The following is a 23,754-nucleotide window of genomic DNA, read 5'->3' as shown; positions in this document are numbered from 1 at the left end:
GCAGGCCCTGTGTATATTATAGAGAATAGCAGTCCCTGTGTATATTATGGAGAATAGCAGTCCCTGTGTATATAATATAGAGAATAGCAGCCCCTGTGTATATTATAGTGAAGAGCAGCCCCTGTGTATATTGTAGAGAATAGCAGTCTCTCTGTATATTATAGAGAATAGCAGTCCCTTTGTATATTATGGAGAATAGCAGTCCCTGTGTATATAATATAGAGAATAGCAGCCCCTGTGTATATTATAGTGAAGAGCAGCCCCTGTGTATATTGTAGAGAATAGTAGCCCCTGTGTATATTATAGAGAATAGCAGCCCCTGTGTAAATTATAGGGAATAGCACTCCCTGTGTATATTATAGAGAATAGCAGCCCATGTGTATATTATAGAGAATAGCAGCCCCCATGTATATTATGGAGAATAACAGCGCCTGTGTATACTATAGAGAATAGCAGCCTCAGTGTATATTATAGAGAATAGCAGGCCCTGTGTATATTATAGAGAATAGCAGTCCCTGTGTATATTATAGAGAATAGCGGTCCCTGTGTATATTATAGAGAATAGCAGACCATGTGTATATTATAGAGAATAGCAGCCCCTGTGTATATTATATAGAATAGCAGCCCCTGTGTATATTATAGAGAATAGCAGCCCCTGTGTATATTATACAGAATAGCAGCCCCTGTGTATATTATAGAGAATAGCAGTCCCTGTGTATATTATATAGAATAGCAGTCCCTGTGTATATTATATAGAATAGCAGTCACTGTGTATATTATAGAGAATAGCAGTCCCTGTGAATATTATAGAGAATACCAGTCACTGTGTATATTATACAGAATATCAGCCCCTGTGTATAGTATAGAGAATAGCAGCCCCTGTGTATATTATAGAGAATAGCTGCCCCTGTGTATATTATAGAGAATAGCAGCCCCTGTGTATATTATAGAAAAATGCAGTCCCTGTTTATATTATAGAGAAAAGCAGTCACTGTGTATATTATAGAGTATAGCAACCCCTGTGTATATTATAGAGAATAGCAGCCCCTGTGTATATGATAGAGAAAAGAAGTCCCTGTGTATATTATAGAATATAGCAGCCCCTGGGAATATAATAGAGAATAGCAGTCCCATTGTATATTATAGAGAATAGCAGCCCCTGTGTATATTATAGTGAATAGCAGTCCCTGTGTATATTATAGAGAATAGCAGCCCATGTGTATATTATAGAGAATAGCAGCCCCCATGTATATTATAGAGAATAGCAGCGCCTGTGTATATTATAGATAATAGCAGCCTCAGTGTATATTATAGAGAATAGCAGGCCCTGTGTATATTATAGAGAATTGCAGTCCCTGTGTATATTATAGAGAATAGCGGTCCCTGTGTATATTATAGAGAATAGCAGCCCCTGTGTATATTATAGAGAATAGCAGCCCCTGTGTATATTATACTGAATAACAGCCCCTGTGTATATTGTAGAGAATAGTAGCCCCTGTGTATATTATAGAGAATAGCAATCCCTGTGCATATTATAGAGAATAGCAGTCCCTGTGTATATTATAGGGAATCGCAGTCCCTGTTTATATTAGAGAGAATAGCAGCCCCAGTGCATATTATAGAGAATAGCAGCCCCTGTGTATATTATAGAGTATAGCAGCGCCTGTATATATTATAGAGAATAGCAGCCCCTGTGTATATTATAGAGAATAGCAGTCCCTGTTTATATTAGAGAGAATAGCAGTCCATGTGTATATTATAGAGAACAGCAGTCCCTGTGCATATTGTAGAGAATAGCAGTCCCTGTGTATATTATAGAAAATCGCAGCCCCTATGTATATTATAGAGCATAGCTGTCCCTGTTTATATTAGAGTGAATAGCAGTCCCTGTGTATATTGTAGAGAATAGCAGTTCCTGTGTGTATTATTAGAGAATAGCAGCCTCTGTGTATATTATAGAGAATAGCAGTCCCTGTTTATATTAGAGAGAATAGCAGTCCCTGTGTATATTGTAGAGAATAGATGTTCCTGTGTGTATTATAGAGAATAGCAGTCCCTGTGTATATTATAGAGAATAGCAGTCCCTGTGTGTATTATAGAGAATGGCAGTCCCTGTGTATATTATAGAGAATAGCAACCCCTGTGTATATTATAGTGAATAGCAGCCCCTGTGTATATTATAGAGAACAGCAGCATGTGTGTATATTGTAGAGAATAGCAGCCCCTGTGTATATTATGGTGAATAGCAGTCCCTGTGTATATTATAGAGAATAGCTGCCCCTGTGTATATTATAGAGAATAGCAGTTCCTCTTTGTATTACAGAGAATAGCAGTCCCTGTGTATTTTATAGAGAATAGCAGTCCCTGTGTATAATATCGAGAATAGCAGCCCCTGTATATATTATAGAGAATAACAGTCCCTGTGTATATTATAGAGAAGAGCAGCCCCTGTGTATATTGTAGAGAATAGGAGCCCCTGTGTATATTATAGAGAATAGCAGCCCCTGTGTATATTATGGACAATAGCCGACCCTGTGTATATTTACCGAGAAAAGCAGTCCCTGTGTATATTATAGAGAATAGCAGCCCATGTGTATATTACCGAGAAAGCAGTCTCTGTGTATATTATAGAGAATTGCAGCCCCTGTGTATATTATAGCGAATAGCCGACCCTGTGTACATTACAGAGAATAGCAATCCCTGTGTATATTATAGAGAATAGCGGCCCCTGTGTATATTACAGAGTATAGCAGTCCCTTTGCATATTATAGAGAATAGCAGCCCCTCTGTATATTATAGAGATTCGCTGTCTCTGTGTGTGTTATAGAGAATAGCAGCCCCTGTGTATATTATAGAGAATAGCAGTCCCTGTGTATTTTGTAGAGAATAGCAGTTCCTGTGTTTATTATAGAGAATAGCAGCCTCTGTGTATATTATTGAGAATAGCAGCCTCTGTGTATATTATAGAGAATAGCAGCCCCTCTGAACAATATAGAGAATAGCAGCCCCTGTGCATAATATAGAGAATAGCAGTCCCTGTGTATATTCTAGAGAATAGCAGCCCCTGTGAATATTATAGAGAATAGCATTCCCCGTGTATATTATAGCGAATAGCAGTCTCTGTGTATATTATAGAGAATAGCAGTCCCTGTGTATATTATAGAGAATAGCAGCCCCTGTGAATATTATAGAGAATAGCAGTCACTGTGTATATTATAGAGAATAGCAGCCTCAGTGTATATTATAGATTATAGCAGGCCCTGTGTATATTACAGAGAATAGCAGTCCCTGTGTATATTATAGAGAATAGCGGTCCCTGTGTATATTATAGAGAATAGCAGCCCCTGTGTATATTATAGAGAATAGCAGCCTCTGTGTATATTATAGAGAATATCACTCCCTGTGTATATTATAGAGAATAGCAGCCCCTGTGTATACTATAGAGAATAGCAGCGCCTGTGTATATTATAGAGAATAGCAGCGCCTGTGTATATTATAGAGAATAGCAGCATCAGTGTATATTATAGAGAATAGCAGGCCTTGTGTATATTATAGAGAATAGCAGTCCCTGTGTATATTATGGAGAATAGCAGTCCCTGTGTATATAATATAGAGAATAGCAGCCCCTGTGTATATTATAGTGAAGAGCAGTCCCTGTGTATATTGTAGAGAATAGCAGTCTCTCTGTATATTATAGAGAATAGCAGTCCCTGTGTATATTATGGAGAATAGCAGTCCCTGTGTATACAATATAGAGAATAGCAGCCCCTGTGTATATTATAGTGAAGAGCAGCCCCTGTGTATATTGTAGAGAATAGTAGCCCCTGTGTATATTATAGAGAATAGCAGCCCATGTGTATATTATAGAGAATAGCAGCCCCCATGTATATTATAGAGAATAGCAGCGCCTGTGTATACTATAGAGAATAGCAGCCTCAGTGTATATTATAGAGAATAGCAGGCCCTGTGTATATTATAGAGAATAGCAGTCCCTGTGTATATTATAGAGAATAGCGGTCCCTGTGTATATTATAGAGAATAGCAGACCCTGTGTATATTATAGAGAATAGCAGCCCCTGTGTATATTATATAGAATAGCAGCCCCTGTGTATATTATAGAGAATAGCAGCCCCTCTGTATATTATACAGAATAGCAGCCCCTGTGTATATTATAGAGAATAGCAGTCCCTGTGTATATTATAGAGAATAGCAGTCCCTGTGTATATTTTATAGAATAGCAGTCACTGTGTATATTATAGAGAATAGCAGTCCCTGTGAATATTATAGAGAATAGCAGTCCCTGTGTATATTATAGAGAATAGCAGCCCCTGTGCATATTATAGAGAATAGCAGTCCCTGAGTATATTACAGAGAATAGCAGTCCCTGTGTATATTAGAGAGAATAGCTGCCCCTGTGTATATTATAGACAATAGCAGCCGCTATGTGTATTATAGAGAATGGCAGTCTCTGTGTATATTATAGAGAATAGCAACCCCTGTGTATATTATAGAGAATAGCAGTTCCTGTGTATATTATGGAGAATAGCAGTCCCTGTGTATATAATAGAGAATAGCAGTCCCTGTGTATATGATAGAGAATAGCAGTCCCTGTGTATATAATAGAGAAAAACAGGCCCTGTGTGTGTTATACAGAATAGCAGCACCTGTGTATATTATAGAGAATAACAGTCCCTGTTTATATTCTAGAGAATAGCAGCCCCTGTGAATAATATAGAGATTAGCATTCCCCGTGTATATTATAGAGAATAGCAGTCCCTGTGTATATTATATAGAATAGCAGTCCATGTGTATATTATAGAGAATAGCAGTCCCTGTGAATATTATAGAGAATAGCAGTCACTGTGTATATTATACAGAATAGCAGCCCCTGTGTATAGTATTGAGAATAGCAGCCCCTGTGTATATTATAGAGAATAGCAGCCCCTGTGTATATTATAGAGAATAGCAGCCCCTGTGTATATTATAGTTAAATGCAGTCCCTGTTTATATTATAGAGAAAAGCAGTCACTGTGTATATTATAGAGAATAGCAGCCCCTGTGTATATTATAGAGAATAGCAGCCCCTGTGTATATGATAGAGAAAAGAAGTCCCTGTGTATATTATAGAATATAGCAGCCCCTGGGAATATAATGGAGAATAGCAGTCCCATTGTATATTATAGTGAATAGCAGCCCCTGTGTATATTATAGTGAATAGCAGTCCCTGTGTATATTATAGAGAATAGCAGCCCATGTGTATATTATAGAGAATAGCAGCCCCCATGTATATTATAGAGAATAGCAGCGCCTGTGTATATTATAGAGAATAGCAGCCTCAGTGTATATTATAGAGAATAGCAGGACCTGTGTATATTATAGAGAATAGCACTCCCTCTGTAAATTATAGACAGTAACAGACCCTGTGTATATTATAGAGAATAGCATATCCTGTGTATATTATAGAGAACAGCAGTCCCTGTTTATATTATAGAGAATAGCTGCCCCTGTGTATATGATAGATAATAGCAGTCTCTGTGTATATTATAGAGAATAGCAGTCCCTGTGTATATTATAGAGAATCGCAGTCCCTGTGTATATTATAGAGAATAGCAGCACCTGTTTATATTATAGAGAATATCTGCCCCTCTGTACATTATAGAAAATAGCAGCCCCTGTGTATTTTATATAGAATGCAAGTCCCTGTGTATATTATAGACAATAGCAGCCCCTGTGTATATTATAGAGAATAGCAGACCCTGTGTATATTACAGAGAATAGCAGGCCCTCTGTATATTATAGAGAATAGCAGTGCCTCTGTAAATTATAGAGAGTAGCAGTCTATGTGCATATTATAGAGAATAGCAGCACCTGTGTATATTATATAGAATAGCTGCCGTGTGTATATTATAGAGAATTGCAGCCCCGGTGTATATTATAGAGAATAGCAATCCCTGTGTATATTATAGAGAATACCAGCACCTGTGTATATTATAGAGAATAGCAGCCCCTGTGTATATTATAGAGAATAGCAACCCCTGTGTATATTATATAGAATAGCAGTCCCTTGTATACTATAGAGAATAGCTGCTCCTGTGTATATTATAGACAACATCAGCCCCTGTGTATATTATAGAGAATAGCAGTCCCTGTGTATATTACAGAGAATAGCAGGCCCTGTGTATATTATAGAGAATAGCAGTTTCTCTGTAAATTATAGAGAGTAGCACTCCCTGTGTATATTATAGAGAATAGCAGCCCATGTGTATATTATATAGAATAGCAGCCCCTGATTATATTATAGAGAATAGCAGCCCCTTTGTGTATTATAGAGAATAGCAGCCCCTGTGTATATTATAGAGAATAGCAGTCCCTGTGTTTATTATATAGAATAGCAGTCCCTGTGTATATTATAGAGAATAGCAACCCCTGTGCAAAATTATAGAGAATAGCAGCCCCTGTGTATATTATGGAGAATAGCAGTCCCTGTGTATATTATATAGAATAGCATCCCTGTGTATATTATTGAGAATAGCATTCCCTCTGTATATTATTGAGAATCGCCGCCCCTGTGTTTATTATAGAGAATAGCAGCCCCTCTGTATATTATAGAGAATAGCAGCCCCTGTGTATATTATAGAGAATTGCAGCCTCTGTGTATGTTATAGAGCATAGCAGTCCCTGTGTATATTACAGAGAAAAGCAGCCCCTGTGTATATTATAGAGAATAGCAGCCCCTGTGTATATTATAGAGAATAGCAACCCCTGTGTATATTATATTGAATAGCCGACCCTTTGTATATTAGAGAGAATAGCAGCCTCTGTGTATATTATAGAGAATAGCAGCCTCCGTGTATATTATTGAGAATAACAGTCCCTGTGTATACTACAGAGAATTGCCGCCCCTATGTGTATTATAGAGAATTGCAGCCCCTCTCTATATTATAGAGAATAGCAGCCCCTGTGTATATTATAGAGAATAGCAGTCCCTGTGTATATTATAGAGAATAGCAGTCCCTGTTTATATTATAGAGAATAGATGCCCCTGTTGTATATTATAGAGAATATTAGTCCCTGTGTATATTATAGAGATAAGCAGTCCCTGTGTGTATTATAGAGAATAGCAGTCCCTTTGTATATTATAGAGAATAGCTGCCCCTGTGTATATTATAGAGAATAGCAGCCCCTGTGTACATTATAGAGAATAGAAGCCCCTGTGTATATTAGAGAATAGAAGTCCCTGTGTATATTATAGAGAATAGCAGCCCCTGTGTATATTATAGAGAGCAGCAGCCCCTGTGTATATTATAGAGAATAGCAGTCCCTGTGTATATTACAGAGAATAGCAGGCCCTCTGTATATTATAGAGAATAGCAGACCCTCTGTAAATTATTGAGAGTAGCAGTCTATGTGTATATTGTAGAGAATAGCAGCCCCTGTGTATATTATATAGAATAGCTGCCCCTTTGTATATTATAGAGAATAGCAGCCCCTGTGTATATTATAGAGAATAGCAGCCCCTGTGTATATTATAGACCATCGCACTCCCTGTGTATATTATAGGGAATAGCAGCCCCTGTGTATATTATAGAGATTAGCAGCCCCTGTGTATATTATAGAGAATAGCAGCCCTGCTGTATATTATAGTCCATAGCAGTCCCTGTGTATATTATAGACCATAGAAGTCCCTGTGTATATTATAGTGAATAGCAGCCCCTGTGTATATTATAGAGAAAAGCAGCCCCTGTGTACATTATAGAGAATAGCAGCCCCTGTGTATATTAGAGAATAGCAGTCCCTGTGTATATTATAGAGAATAGAAGCCCCTGTGTATATTATAGAGATCAGCAGCCCCTGTGTATATTATAGAGAGTAGCAGTCCCTGTGTATATTACAGAGAATAGCTGGCCCTCTGTATAATATAGAGAATAGCAGTCCCTCTGTAAATTATTGAGAGAAGCAGTCTATGTGTATATTGTAGAGAATAGCAGCCCCTGTGTATATTATATAGAATAGCTGGCCCTTTGTATATTATAGAGAATAGCATCCCCTGTGTATATTATAGAGTATAGCAGACCCTGTGTATATTATAGACCATCGCAATCCCTGTGTATATTATAGGGAATAGCAGCCCCTGTGTATATTATAGAGAATAGCACCCCCTGTTTATATTATAGAGAATAGCAGCCCATCTGTATATTATAGACCATAGCAGTCCCTGTGTATATTATAGACCATAGAAGTCCCTGTGTATATTACAGTGAATTGCAGCCCCTGTGTATATTATAGAGAAAAGCAGCATCTGTGTATATTATAGAGAATAGCACTCCCTCTGTAAATTATAGACAGTAACAGACCCTGTGCATATTATAGAGAATAGCAGTCCCTGTGTATATTATAGAGATTTGCTGTCCCTGTGTATATTATAGAGAATAGTAGCCCCTGTGTATACTATAGAGAATAGCAGTCCCTGTGTATATTATAGGGAATAGCAGCCCCTGTGTATATTATAGAGAATAGCAGCCCCTGTGTATATTATATAGAATAGCAGCCCCTGTGTATATTATATACAATAGCAGCCCCTGTGTATATTATAGAGAATAGCAGTCCCTGTGTATAATATAGAGAATTGCAGCACCTGTGTATATTATAGAGAATAGCAGCCCCTGTGTATATTATAGAGAATAGCAGCCCCTGTGTATATTATATAGAATAGCAGCCCCTGTGTATACTATAGAGAATTGCTGCCCCTGTGTATATTATAGAGAACAGCAGCTCCTGTGTATATTATAGAGAATAGCAGTCCCTGTGTATATTACAGAGAATAGCAGCCCCTGTGTATATTATAGAGAATAGCAGTTCCTGTGTTAATTATAGAGAGTAGCAGTCCCTGTGTATATTATAGAGAATTGCAGCCCATGTATATATTATATAGAATAGCAGCCCCTGATTATATTATAGAGAATAGCAGCCCCTGTGTATATTATAGAGAATAGCAGCCCCTGTGTATATTATAGCGAATAGCAGCCCCTGTGTATATTATAGAGAAAAGCAGCCCCTGTGTACATTATAGAGAATAGCAGCCCCTGTGTATATTAGAGAATAGCAGTCCCTGTGTATATTATAGAGAATAGAAGCCCCTGTGTATATTATAGAGATCAGCAGCCCCTGTGTATATTATAGAGAGTAGCAGTCCCTGTGTATATTACAGAGAATAGCTGGCCCTCTGTATATTATAGAGAATAGCAGTCCCTCTGTAAATTATTGAGAGAAGCAGTCTATGTGTATATTGTAGAGAATAGCAGCCCCTGTGTATATTATATAGAATAGCTGCCCCTGTGTATATTATATAGAATAGCAGCCCCTGTGTATACTATAGAGAATTGCTGCCCCTGTGTATATTATAGAGAACAGCAGCTCCTGTGTATATTATAGAGAATAGCAGTCCCTGTGTATATTACAGAGAATAGCAGCCCCTGTGTATATTATAGAGAATAGCAGTTCCTGTGTTAATTATAGAGAGTAGCAGTCCCTGTGTATATTATAGAGAATTGCAGCCCATGTATATATTATATAGAATAGCAGCCCCTGATTATATTATAGAGAATAGCAGCCCCTGTGTATATTATAGAGAATAGCAGCCCCTGTGTATATTATAGAGAATAGCAGTTCCTGTGTTTATTATATAGAATAGCAGTCCGTGTGTATATTATAGAGAATAGCAACCCCTGTGCAAAATTATAGAGAATAGCAGCCCCTGTGTATATTATAGAGAATAGCAGTCACTGTGTATATTATACAGAATAGCAGCCCCTGTGTATAGTATTGAGAATAGCAGCCCCTGTGTATATTATAGAGAATAGCAGCTCCTGTGTATATTATAGAGAATAGCAGCCCCTGTGTATATTATAGTTAAATGCAGTCCCTGTTTATATTATAGAGAAAAGCAGTCACTGTGTATATTATAGAGAATAGCAGCCCCTGTGTATATTATAGAGAATAGCAGCCCCTGTGTATATGATAGAGAAAAGAAGTCCCTGTGTATATTATAGAATATAGCAGCCCCTGGGAATATAATGGAGAATAGCAGTCCCATTGTATATTATAGTGAATAGCAGCCCCTGTGTATATTATAGTGAATAGCAGTCCCTGTGTATATTATAGAGAATAGCAGCCCATGTGTATATTATAGAGAATAGCAGCCCCCATGTATATTATAGAGAATAGCAGCGCCTGTGTATATTATAGAGAATAGCAGCCTCAGTGTATATTATAGAGAATAGCAGGCCCTGTGTATATTATAGAGAATAGCACTCCCTCTGTAAATTATAGACAGTAACAGACCCTGTGTATATTATAGAGAATAGCATATCCTGTGTATATTATAGAGAACAGCAGTCCCTGTTTATATTATAGAGAATAGCTGCCCCTGTGTATATGATAGATAATAGCAGTCTCTGTGTATATTATAGAGAATAGCAGTCCCTGTGTATATTATAGAGAATCGCAGTCCCTGTGTATATTATAGAGAATAGCAGCACCTGTTTATATTATAGAGAATATCTGCCCCTCTGTACATTATAGAAAATAGCAGCCCCTGTGTATTTTATATAGAATGCAAGTCCCTGTGTATATTATAGACAATAGCAGCCCCTGTGTATATTATAGAGAATAGCAGACCCTGTGTATATTACAGAGAATAGCAGGCCCTCTGTATATTATAGAGAATAGCAGTGCCTCTGTAAATTATAGAGAGTAGCAGTCTATGTGCATATTATAGAGAATAGCAGCACCTGTGTATATTATATAGAATAGCTGCCGTGTGTATATTATAGAGAATTGCAGCCCCGGTGTATATTATAGAGAATAGCAATCCCTGTGTATATTATAGAGAATACCAGCACCTGTGTATATTATAGAGAATAGCAGCCCCTGTGTATATTATAGAGAATAGCAACCCCTGTGTATATTATATAGAATAGCAGTCCCTTGTATACTATAGAGAATAGCTGCTCCTGTGTATATTATAGACAACATCAGCCCCTGTGTATATTATAGAGAATAGCAGTCCCTGTGTATATTACAGAGAATAGCAGGCCCTGTGTATATTATAGAGAATAGCAGTTTCTCTGTAAATTATAGAGAGTAGCACTCCCTGTGTATATTATAGAGAATAGCAGCCCATGTGTATATTATATAGAATAGCAGCCCCTGATTATATTATAGAGAATAGCAGCCCCTTTGTGTATTATAGAGAATAGCAGCCCCTGTGTATATTATAGAGAATAGCAGTCCCTGTGTTTATTATATAGAATAGCAGTCCCTGTGTATATTATAGAGAATAGCAACCCCTGTGCAAAATTATAGAGAATAGCAGCCCCTGTGTATATTATGGAGAATAGCAGTCCCTGTGTATATTATATAGAATAGCATCCCTGTGTATATTATTGAGAATAGCATTCCCTCTGTATATTATTGAGAATCGCCGCCCCTGTGTTTATTATAGAGAATAGCAGCCCCTCTGTATATTATAGAGAATAGCAGCCCCTGTGTATATTATAGAGAATTGCAGCCTCTGTGTATGTTATAGAGCATAGCAGTCCCTGTGTATATTACAGAGAAAAGCAGCCCCTGTGTATATTATAGAGAATAGCAGCCCCTGTGTATATTATAGAGAATAGCAACCCCTGTGTATATTATATTGAATAGCCGACCCTTTGTATATTAGAGAGAATAGCAGCCTCTGTGTATATTATAGAGAATAGCAGCCTCCGTGTATATTATTGAGAATAACAGTCCCTGTGTATACTACAGAGAATTGCCGCCCCTATGTGTATTATAGAGAATTGCAGCCCCTCTCTATATTATAGAGAATAGCAGCCCCTGTGTATATTATAGAGAATAGCAGTCCCTGTGTATATTATAGAGAATAGCAGTCCCTGTTTATATTATAGAGAATAGATGCCCCTGTTGTATATTATAGAGAATATTAGTCCCTGTGTATATTATAGAGATAAGCAGTCCCTGTGTGTATTATAGAGAATAGCAGTCCCTTTGTATATTATAGAGAATAGCTGCCCCTGTGTATATTATAGAGAATAGCAGCCCCTGTGTACATTATAGAGAATAGAAGCCCCTGTGTATATTAGAGAATAGAAGTCCCTGTGTATATTATAGAGAATAGCAGCCCCTGTGTATATTATAGAGAGCAGCAGCCCCTGTGTATATTATAGAGAATAGCAGTCCCTGTGTATATTACAGAGAATAGCAGGCCCTCTGTATATTATAGAGAATAGCAGACCCTCTGTAAATTATTGAGAGTAGCAGTCTATGTGTATATTGTAGAGAATAGCAGCCCCTGTGTATATTATATAGAATAGCTGCCCCTTTGTATATTATAGAGAATAGCAGCCCCTGTGTATATTATAGAGAATAGCAGCCCCTGTGTATATTATAGACCATCGCACTCCCTGTGTATATTATAGGGAATAGCAGCCCCTGTGTATATTATAGAGATTAGCAGCCCCTGTGTATATTATAGAGAATAGCAGCCCTGCTGTATATTATAGTCCATAGCAGTCCCTGTGTATATTATAGACCATAGAAGTCCCTGTGTATATTATAGTGAATAGCAGCCCCTGTGTATATTATAGAGAAAAGCAGCCCCTGTGTACATTATAGAGAATAGCAGCCCCTGTGTATATTAGAGAATAGCAGTCCCTGTGTATATTATAGAGAATAGAAGCCCCTGTGTATATTATAGAGATCAGCAGCCCCTGTGTATATTATAGAGAGTAGCAGTCCCTGTGTATATTACAGAGAATAGCTGGCCCTCTGTATAATATAGAGAATAGCAGTCCCTCTGTAAATTATTGAGAGAAGCAGTCTATGTGTATATTGTAGAGAATAGCAGCCCCTGTGTATATTATATAGAATAGCTGGCCCTTTGTATATTATAGAGAATAGCATCCCCTGTGTATATTATAGAGTATAGCAGACCCTGTGTATATTATAGACCATCGCAATCCCTGTGTATATTATAGGGAATAGCAGCCCCTGTGTATATTATAGAGAATAGCACCCCCTGTTTATATTATAGAGAATAGCAGCCCATCTGTATATTATAGACCATAGCAGTCCCTGTGTATATTATAGACCATAGAAGTCCCTGTGTATATTACAGTGAATTGCAGCCCCTGTGTATATTATAGAGAAAAGCAGCATCTGTGTATATTATAGAGAATAGCACTCCCTCTGTAAATTATAGACAGTAACAGACCCTGTGCATATTATAGAGAATAGCAGTCCCTGTGTATATTATAGAGATTTGCTGTCCCTGTGTATATTATAGAGAATAGTAGCCCCTGTGTATACTATAGAGAATAGCAGTCCCTGTGTATATTATAGGGAATAGCAGCCCCTGTGTATATTATAGAGAATAGCAGCCCCTGTGTATATTATATAGAATAGCAGCCCCTGTGTATATTATATACAATAGCAGCCCCTGTGTATATTATAGAGAATAGCAGTCCCTGTGTATAATATAGAGAATTGCAGCACCTGTGTATATTATAGAGAATAGCAGCCCCTGTGTATATTATAGAGAATAGCAGCCCCTGTGTATATTATATAGAATAGCAGCCCCTGTGTATACTATAGAGAATTGCTGCCCCTGTGTATATTATAGAGAACAGCAGCTCCTGTGTATATTATAGAGAATAGCAGTCCCTGTGTATATTACAGAGAATAGCAGCCCCTGTGTATATTATAGAGAATAGCAGTTCCTGTGTTAATTATAGAGAGTAGCAGTCCCTGTGTATATTATAGAGAATTGCAGCCCATGTATATATTATATAGAATAGCAGCCCCTGATTATATTATAGAGAATAGCAGCCCCTGTGTATATTATAGAGAATAGCAGCCCCTGTGTATATTATAGCGAATAGCAGCCCCTGTGTATATTATAGAGAAAAGCAGCCCCTGTGTACATTATAGAGAATAGCAGCCCCTGTGTATATTAGAGAATAGCAGTCCCTGTGTATATTATAGAGAATAGAAGCCCCTGTGTATATTATAGAGATCAGCAGCCCCTGTGTATATTATAGAGAGTAGCAGTCCCTGTGTATATTACAGAGAATAGCTGGCCCTCTGTATATTATAGAGAATAGCAGTCCCTCTGTAAATTATTGAGAGAAGCAGTCTATGTGTATATTGTAGAGAATAGCAGCCCCTGTGTATATTATATAGAATAGCTGCCCCTTTGTATATTATAGAGAATAGCATCCCCTGTTTATATTATAGAGTATAGCAGACCCTGTGTATATTATAGGGAATAGCAGCCCCTGTGTATATTATAGAGAATAGCACCCCCTGTTTATATTATAGAGAATAGCAGCCCATCTGTATATTATAGACCATAGCAGTCCCTGTGTATATTATAGACCATAGAAGTCCCTGTGTATATTACAGTGAATTGCAGCCCCTGTGTATATTATAGAGAAAAGCAGCATCTGTGTATATTATAGAGAATAGCACTCCCTCTGTAAATTATAGACAGTAGCAGACCCTGTGCATATTATAGAGAATAGCAGTCCCTGTGTATATTATAGAGATTTGCTGTCCCTGTGTATATTATAGAGAATAGTAGCCCCTGTGTATACTATAGAGAATAGCAGTCCCTGTGTATATTATAGGGAATAGCAGCCCCTGTGTATATTATAGAGAATAGCAGCCCCTGTGTATATTATAGAGAATAGCAGCCCCTGTGTATATTATATACAATAGCAGCCCCTGTGTATATTATAGAGAATAGCAGTCCCTGTGTATAATATAGAGAATAGCAGCACCTGTGTATATTATAGAGAATAGCAGCCCCTGTGTATATTATAGAGAATAGCAGCCCCTGTGTATATTATATAGAATAGCAGCCCCTGTGTATACTATAGAGAATTGCTGCCCCTGTGTATATTATAGAGAACAGCAGCTCCTGTGTATATTATAGAGAATAGCAGTCCCTGTGTATATTACAGAGAATAGCAGCCCCTGTGTATATTATAGAGAATAGCAGTTCCTGTGTTAATTATAGAGAGTAGCAGTCCCTGTGTATATTATAGAGAATTGCAGCCCATGTATATATTATATAGAATAGCAGCCCCTGATTATATTATAGAGAATAGCAGCCCCTGTGTATATTATAGAGAATAGCAGCCCCTGTGTATATTATAGAGAATAGCAGTTCCTGTGTTTATTATATAGAATAGCAGTCCGTGTGTCTATTATAGAGAATAGCAACCCCTGTGCAAAATTATAGAGAATAGCAGCCCCTGTGTATATTATAGAGAATAGCAGTCCCTGTGTATATTATATAGAATAGCATCCCTGTGTATATTATTGAGAATAGCATTCCCTCTGTATATTTTTGAGAATCTCAGCCCCTGTGTTTATTATAGAGAATAGCAGCCCCTCTGTATATTATAGAGAATAGCAGCCCCTGTGTATATTATAGAGAATAGCAGCCTCAGTGTATGTTATAGAGCATAGCAGTCCCTGTGTATATTACAGAGAAAAGCAGCCCCTGTGTATATTATAGAGAATAGCAGCCCCTGTGTATATTATAGAGAATAGCAACCCCTGTGTATATTATATAGAATGGCAGACCCTGTGTATATTACAGAGAATAGCAGCCTCTGTGTATATTATAGAGAATTGCAGCCTCCGTGTATATTAACGAGAATAGCAGTCCCTGTGTATGTTACAGAGAATTGCAGCCCCTATGTATATTATAGAGAATTGCAACCCCTCTCTATATTATAGAGAATTGCTGCCCCTGTGTATATTATAGAGAATAGCAGCCCCTGTGTACATTATAGAGAATAGCAGCCCCTGTGTATATTAGAGAATAGCAGTCCCTGTGTATATTATAGAGAATAGCAGCCCCTGTGTATATTATAGAGAACAGCAGCCCCTGTGTATATTATGGAGAATAGCAGTCCCTGTGCATATTACAGAGAATAGCAGGCCCTCTGTATATTATAGAGAATAGCAGTCCCTATGTAAATTATAGAGAGTAGCAGTCTAAGTTTATATTATGGAGAATAGCAGCCCCTGTGTATATTATATAGAATAGCTGCCCCTTTGTATATTATAGAGAATAGCAGCCCCTGTGTATATTATAGAGAATAGCAGCCCCTGTGTATATTATTGACCAACGCACTCCCTGTGTATATTATAGGGAATAGCAGCCCCTGTGTTTATTATAGAGAATAGCAGCCCCTGTGTATATTATAGAGAATAGCAGCCCTTCTGTATATTATAGACCATAGCAGTCCCTGTGTATATTATAGACCATAGAAGTCCCTGTGTATATTATAGTGAATAGTAGCCCCTGTGTATATTATAGAGAAAAGCAGCCCCTGTGTATATTATAGAGAATAGCACTCCCTCTGTAAATTATAGACAGTAGCAGACCCTGTGTATATTATAGAGATTAGCATATCCTGTGTATATTATAGAGAACAGCAGTCCCTGTTTATATTATAGAGAATAGCTGCCCCTGTGTATATGATAGAGAATAGCAGTCTCTGTGTATATTATAGGGAATAGCAGCCCCTGTGTATATTATAGAGAATAGCACCCCCTGTTTATATTATAGAGAATAGCAGCCCATCTGTATATTATAGACCATAGCAGTCCCTGTGTATATTATAGACCATAGAAGTCCCTGTGTATATTACAGTGAATTGCAGCCCCTGTGTATATTATAGAGAAAAGCAGCATCTGTGTATATTATAGAGAATAGCACTCCCTCTGTAAATTATAGACAGTAGCAGACCCTGTGCATATTATAGAGAATAGCAGTCCCTGTGTATATTATAGAGATTTGCTGTCCCTGTGTATATTATAGAGAATAGTAGCCCGTGTGTATACTATAGAGAATAGCAGTCCCTGTGTATATTATAGGGAATAGCAGCCCCTGTGTATATTATAGAGAATAGCAGCCCCTGTGTATATTATAGAGAATAGCAGCCCCTGTGTATATTATATACAATAGCAGCCCCTGTGTATATTATAGAGAATAGCAGTCCCTGTGTATAATATAGAGAATAGCAGCACCTGTGTATATTATAGAGAATAGCAGCCCCTGTGTATATTATAGAGAATAGCAGCCCCTGTGTATATTATATAGAATAGCAGCCCCTGTGTATACTATAGAGAATTGCTGCCCCTGTGTATATTATAGAGAACAGCAGCTCCTGTGTATATTATAGAGAATAGCAGTCCCTGTGTATATTACAGAGAATAGCAGCCCCTGTGTATATTATAGAGAATAGCAGTTCCTGTGTTAATTATAGAGAGTAGCAGTCCCTGTGTATATTATAGAGAATTGCAGCCCATGTATATATTATATAGAATAGCAGCCCCTGATTATATTATAGAGAATAGCAGCCCCTGTGTATATTATAGAGAATAGCAGCCCCTGTGTATATTATAGAGAATAGCAGTTCCTGTGTTTATTATATAGAATAGCAGTCCGTGTGTATATTATAGAGAATAGCAACCCCTGTGCAAAATTATAGAGAATAGCAGCCCCTGTGTATATTATAGAGAATAGCAGTCCCTGTGTATATTATATAGAATAGCATCCCTGTGTATATTATTGAGAATAGCATTCCCTCTGTATATTTTTGAGAATCGCAGCCCCTGTGTTTATTATAGAGAATAGCAGCCCCTCTGTATATTATAGAGAATAGCAGCCCCTGTGTATATTATAGAGAATAGCAGCCTCAGTGTATGTTATAGAGCATAGCAGTCCCTGTGTATATTACAGAGAAAAGCAGCCCCTGTGTATATTATAGAGAATAGCAGCCCCTGTGTATATTATAGAGAATAGCAATCCCTGTGTATATTATATAGAATGGCAGACCCTGTGTATATTACAGAGAATAGCAGCCTCTGTGTATATTATAGAGAATTGCAGCCTCCGTGTATATTAACGAGAATAGCAGTCCCTGTGTATGTTACAGAGAATTGCAGCCCCTATGTATATTATAGAGAATTGCAACCCCTCTCTATATTATAGAGAATTGCTGCCCCTGTGTATATTATAGAGAATAGCAGCCCCTGTGTACATTATAGAGAATAGCAGCCCCTGTGTATATTAGAGAATAGCAGTCCCTGTGTATATTATAGAGAATAGCAGCCCCTGTGTATATTATAGAGAACAGCAGCCCCTGTGTATATTATGGAGAATAGCAGTCCCTGTGCATATTACAGAGAATAGCAGGCCCTCTGTATATTATAGAGAATAGCAGTCCCTATGTAAATTATAGAGAGTAGCAGTCTAAGTTTATATTATGGAGAATAGCAGCCCCTGTGTATATTATATAGAATAGCTGCCCCTTTGTATATTATAGAGAATAGCAGCCCCTGTGTATATTATAGAGAATAGCAGCCCCTGTGTATATTATTGACCAACGCACTCCCTGTGTATATTATAGGGAATAGCAGCCCCTGTGTTTATTATAGAGAATAGCAGCCCCTGTGTATATTATAGAGAATAGCAGCCCTTCTGTATATTATAGACCATAGCAGTCCCTGTGTATATTATAGACCATAGAAGTCCCGGTGTATATTATAGTGAATAGTAGCCCCTGTGTATATTATAGAGAAAAGCAGCCCCTGTGTATATTATAGAGAATAGCACTCCCTCTGTAAATTATAGACAGTAGCAGACCCTGTGTATATTATAGAGATTAGCATATCCTGTGTATATTATAGAGAACAGCAGTCCCTGTTTATATTATAGAGAATAGCTGCCCCTGTGTATATGATAGAGAATAGCAGTCTCTGTGTATATTATAGAGAATAGCAGTCCCTGTGTATATTATAGAGAATCGCAGTCCCTGTGTATATTATAGAGAATAGCAGCACCTGTTTATATTATAGAGAATATCAGCCCCTGTGTACATTATAGAGAATAGCAGCCCCTGTGAATTTTATATAGAATGCAAGTCCCTGTGTATATTATAGACAATAGCAGCCCCTGTGTATATTATAGAGAATAGCAGACCCTGTGTATATTACAGAGAATAGCAGGCCCTCTGTATATTATAGAGAATAGCAGTCCCTCTGTAAATTATAGAGAGTAGCAGTCTATGTGCATATTATAGAGAATAGCAGCGCCTGTGTATATTATATAGAATAGCTGCCGTGTGTATATTATTGAGAATAGCAGTCCCTGTGTATACTACAGGGAATTGCAGCCCCTATGTATATTATAGAGAATTGCTGCCCCTCTCTATATTATAGAGAATAGCTGCCCCTGTGTATATTATAGAGAATAGCAGCCCCTGTGTACATTATAGAGAATAGCAGCCCCTGTGTATATTAGAGAATAGCAGTCCCTGTGTATATTATAGAGAATAGCAGCCCCTGTGTATATTATAGAGAACAGCAGCCCCTGTGTATACTTTAGACCATCGCACTCCCTGTGTATATTATAGGGATTAGCAGCCCCTGTGTATATTATAGAGAATAGCAGCCCCTGTGTATGTTATAGAGAATAGCAGCACCTGTGTATATTTTAGAGAATAGCAGCCCCTCTGTATATTATAGACCATAGCAGTCCCTGTGTATATTATTGACCATAGATGTCCCTGTGTATATTATAGTGAAGAGCAGCCCCTGTGTATATTATAGAGAAAAGCAGCCCCTGTGTATATTATAGAGAATAGCACTCCCTCTGTAAATTATAGACAATAGCAGTCCCTGTGCATATTATAGAGAATAGCAGTCCCTGTGTATATTATAGAGATTTGCTGTCCGTGTGTATATTATAGAGAATAGTAGCCCCTGTGTATACTATAGAGAATAGCAGTCCCTGTGTATATTATAGGGAATAGCAGCCCCTGTGTATATTATAGAGAATTGCAGTCCCTGTGTATATTATAGAGAATAGCAGCCCCTGTGTATATTATAGACAAAAGCAGCCCCTGTGTATATTATAGAGAATAGCAGTCCCTGTGTATATTATAGAGAATAGCAGCACCTGTGTATATTATAGTGAATAGCAGCTCCTGTGTATATTATAGAGAATAGCAACCCCTGTGTATATTATATAGAATAGCAGTCCCTGTGTATACTATAGAGAATAGCTGCTCCTGTGTATATTATAGACAACATCAGCCCCTTTGTATATTATAGAGAATAGCAGTCCCTGTGTATATTACAGAGAATAGCAGGCCCTGTGTATATTATAGAGAATAGCAGTTTCTCTGTAAATTATAGAGAGTAGCAGTCCCTGTGTATATTATAGAGAATAGCAGCCCATGTGTATATTATATAGAATAGCAGCCCCTGATCATATTATAGAGAATAGCAGCCCCTTTGTGTATTATAGAGAATAGCAGCCCCTGTGTATATTATAGAGAATAGCAGTCCCTGTGTTTATTATATAGAATAGCAGTCCCTGTGTATATTATAGAGAATAGCAACCCCTGTGCAAAATTATAGAGAATAGCAGCCCCTGTGTATATTATAGAGAATAGCAGTCCCTGTGTATATTATATAGAATAGCATCCCTGTGTATATTATTGAGAATAGCATTCCCTCTGTATATTATTGAGAATCGCCGCCCCTGTGTTTATTATAGAGAATAGCAGCCCCTCTGTATATTATAGAGAATAGCAGATCCTGTGTATATTATAGAGAATAGCAGCCTCTGTGTATGTTATAGAGCATAGCAATCCCTGTGTATATTACAGAGAAAAGCAGCCCCTGTGTATATTATAGAGAATAGCAGCCCCTGTGTATATTATAGAGAATAGCAATCCCTGTGTATATTATATTGAATAGCCGACCCTTTGTATATTAGAGAGAATAGCAGCCTCTGTGTATATTATAGAGAATAGCAGCCTCCGTGTATATTATTGAGAATAACAGTCCCTGTATATACTACAGAGAATTGCAGCCCCTATGTGTATTATAGAGAATTGCAGCCCCTCTCTATATTATAGAGAATAGCAGCCCCTGTGTATATTATAGAGAATAGCAGCCCATGTATATATTATATAGAATAGCAGCCCCTGATTATATTATAGAGAATAGCAGCCCCTGTGTATATTATAGAGAATAGCAGCCCCTGTGTATATTATAGAGAATAGCAGTTCCTGTGTTTATTATATAGAATAGCAGTCCGTGTGTATATTATAGAGAATAGCAAACCCTGTGCAAAATTATAGAGAATAGCAGCCCCTGTGTATATTATAGAGAATAGCAGTCCCTGTGTATATTATATAGAATAGCATCCCTGTGTATATTATTGAGAATAGCATTCCCTCTGTATATTTTTGAGAATCGCAGCCCCTGTGTATATTACAGAGAAAAGCAGCCCCTGTGTATATTATAGAGAATAGCAGCCCCTGTGTATATTATAGAGAATAGCAACCCCTGTGTATATTATATAGAATGGCAGACCCTGTGTATATTACAGAGAATAGCAGCCTCTGTGTATATTATAGAGAATTGCAGCCTCCGTGTATATTATTGAGAATAGCAGTCCCTGTGTATACTACAGAGAATTGCAGCCCCTATGTATATTATAGAGAATTGCTGCCCCTCTCTATATTATAGAGAATAGCTGCCCCTGTGTATATAATAGAGAATAGCAGCCCCTGTGTACATTATAGAGAATAGCAGCCCCTGTGTATATTAGAGAATAGCAGTCCCTGTGTATATTATAGAGAATAGCAGCCCCTGTGTATATTATAGAGAACAGCAGCCCCTGTGTATATTATAGAGAATAGCAGTCCCTGTGCATATTACAGAGAATAGCAGGCCCTCTGTATATTATAGAGAATAGCAGTCCCTATGTAAATTATAGAGAGTAGCAGTCTATGTGTATATTATGGAGAATAGCAGCCCCTGTGTATATTATATAGAATAGCTGCCCCTTTGTATATTATAGAGAATAGCAGCCCCTGTGTATATTATAGAGAATAGCAGCCCCTGTGTATATTATAGACCATCGCACTCCCTGTGTATATTATAGGGAATAGCAGCCCCTGAGTTTATTATAGAGAATCGCAGCCCCTGTGTATATTATAGAGAATAGCAGCCCTTCTGTATATTATAGACCATAGCAGTCCCTGTGTATATTATAGACCATAGAAGTCCCTGTATATATTATAGTGAATAGTACCCCCTGTGTATATTATAGAGAAAAGCAGCCCCCGTGTATATTATAGAGAATTGCACTCCCTCTGTAAATTATAGACAGTAGCAGACCCTGTGTATATTATAGAGAATAGAGTATCCTGTGTATATTATAGAGATTTGCTGTCCCTGTTTATATTATAGAGAATAGCTGCCCCTGTGTATATGATAGAGAATCGCAGTCCCTGTGTATATTATAGAGAATAGCAGTCCCTGTGTATATTATAGGGAATAGCAGCCCCTGTGTATATTATAGAGAATTGCAGTCCCTGTGTATATTATAGAGAATAGCAGCCCCTGTGTATATTATAGACAATAGCAGCCCCTGTGTATATTATAGAGAATAGCAGTCCCTGTGTATATTATAGAGAATAGCAGCACCTGTGTATATTATAGAGAATAGCAGCCCCTGTGTATATTATAGAGAATAGCAACCCCTGTGTATATTATATAGAATAGCAGTCCCTGTGTATACTATAGAGAATAGCTGCTCCTGTGTATATTATAGATTACATCAGCCCCTTTGTATATTATAGAGAATAGCAGTCCCTGTGTATATTACAGAGAATAGCAGGCCCTGTGTATATTATAGAGAATAGCAGTTTCTCTGTAAATTATAGAGAGTAGCAGTCCCTGTGTATATTATAGAGAATAGCAGCCCATGTGTATATTATATAGAATAGCAGCCCCTGATCATATTATAGAGAATAGCAGCCCCTTTGTGTATTATAGAGAATAGCAGCCCCTGTGTATATTATAGAGAATAGCGGTCCCTGTGTTTATTATATAAAATAGCAGTCCGTGTGTATATTATAGAGAATAGCAACCCCTGTGCAAAATTATAGAGAATAGCAGCCCCTGTGTATATTATAGAGAATAGCAGTCCCTGTGTATATTATATAGAATAGCATCCCTGTGTATATTATTGAGAATAGCATTCCCTCTGTATATTATTGAGAATCGCCGCCCCTGTGTTTATTATAGAGAATAGCAGCCCCTCTGTATATTATAGAGAATAGCAGACCCTGTGTATATAACAGAGAATAGCAGCCTCTGTGTATGTTATAGAGCATAGCAGTCCCTGTGTATATTACAGAGAAAAGCAGCCCCTGTGTATATTATAGAGAATAGCAGCCCCTGTGTATATTATAGAGAATAGCAACCCCTGTGTATATTATATTGAATAGCCGACCCTTTGTATATTACAGAGAATAGCAGCCTCTGTGTATATTATAGAGAATAGCAGCCTCCGTGTATATTATTGAGAATAACAGTCCCTGTATATACTACAGAGAATTGCAGCCCCTATGTGTATTATAGAGAATTGCAGCCCCTCTCTATATTATAGAGAATAGCAGCCCCTGTGTATATTATAGAGAATAGCAGCCCATGTATATATTATAGAGAATAGCAGCCCCTGATTATATTATAGAGAATAGCAGCCCCTGTGTATATTTTAGAGAATAGCAGCCCCTGTGTATATTATAGAGAATAGCAGTTCCTGTGTTTATTATATAGAACAGCAGTCCGTGTGTATATTATAGA

This window comes from Cetorhinus maximus, unplaced genomic scaffold (genome assembly GCF_964194155.1).
Source record: "Cetorhinus maximus unplaced genomic scaffold, sCetMax3.hap1.1 HAP1_SCAFFOLD_1015, whole genome shotgun sequence".
NCBI classification, from domain to species: domain Eukaryota; kingdom Metazoa; phylum Chordata; class Chondrichthyes; order Lamniformes; family Cetorhinidae; genus Cetorhinus; species Cetorhinus maximus.
This window is presented reverse-complemented; position numbering follows the sequence as displayed.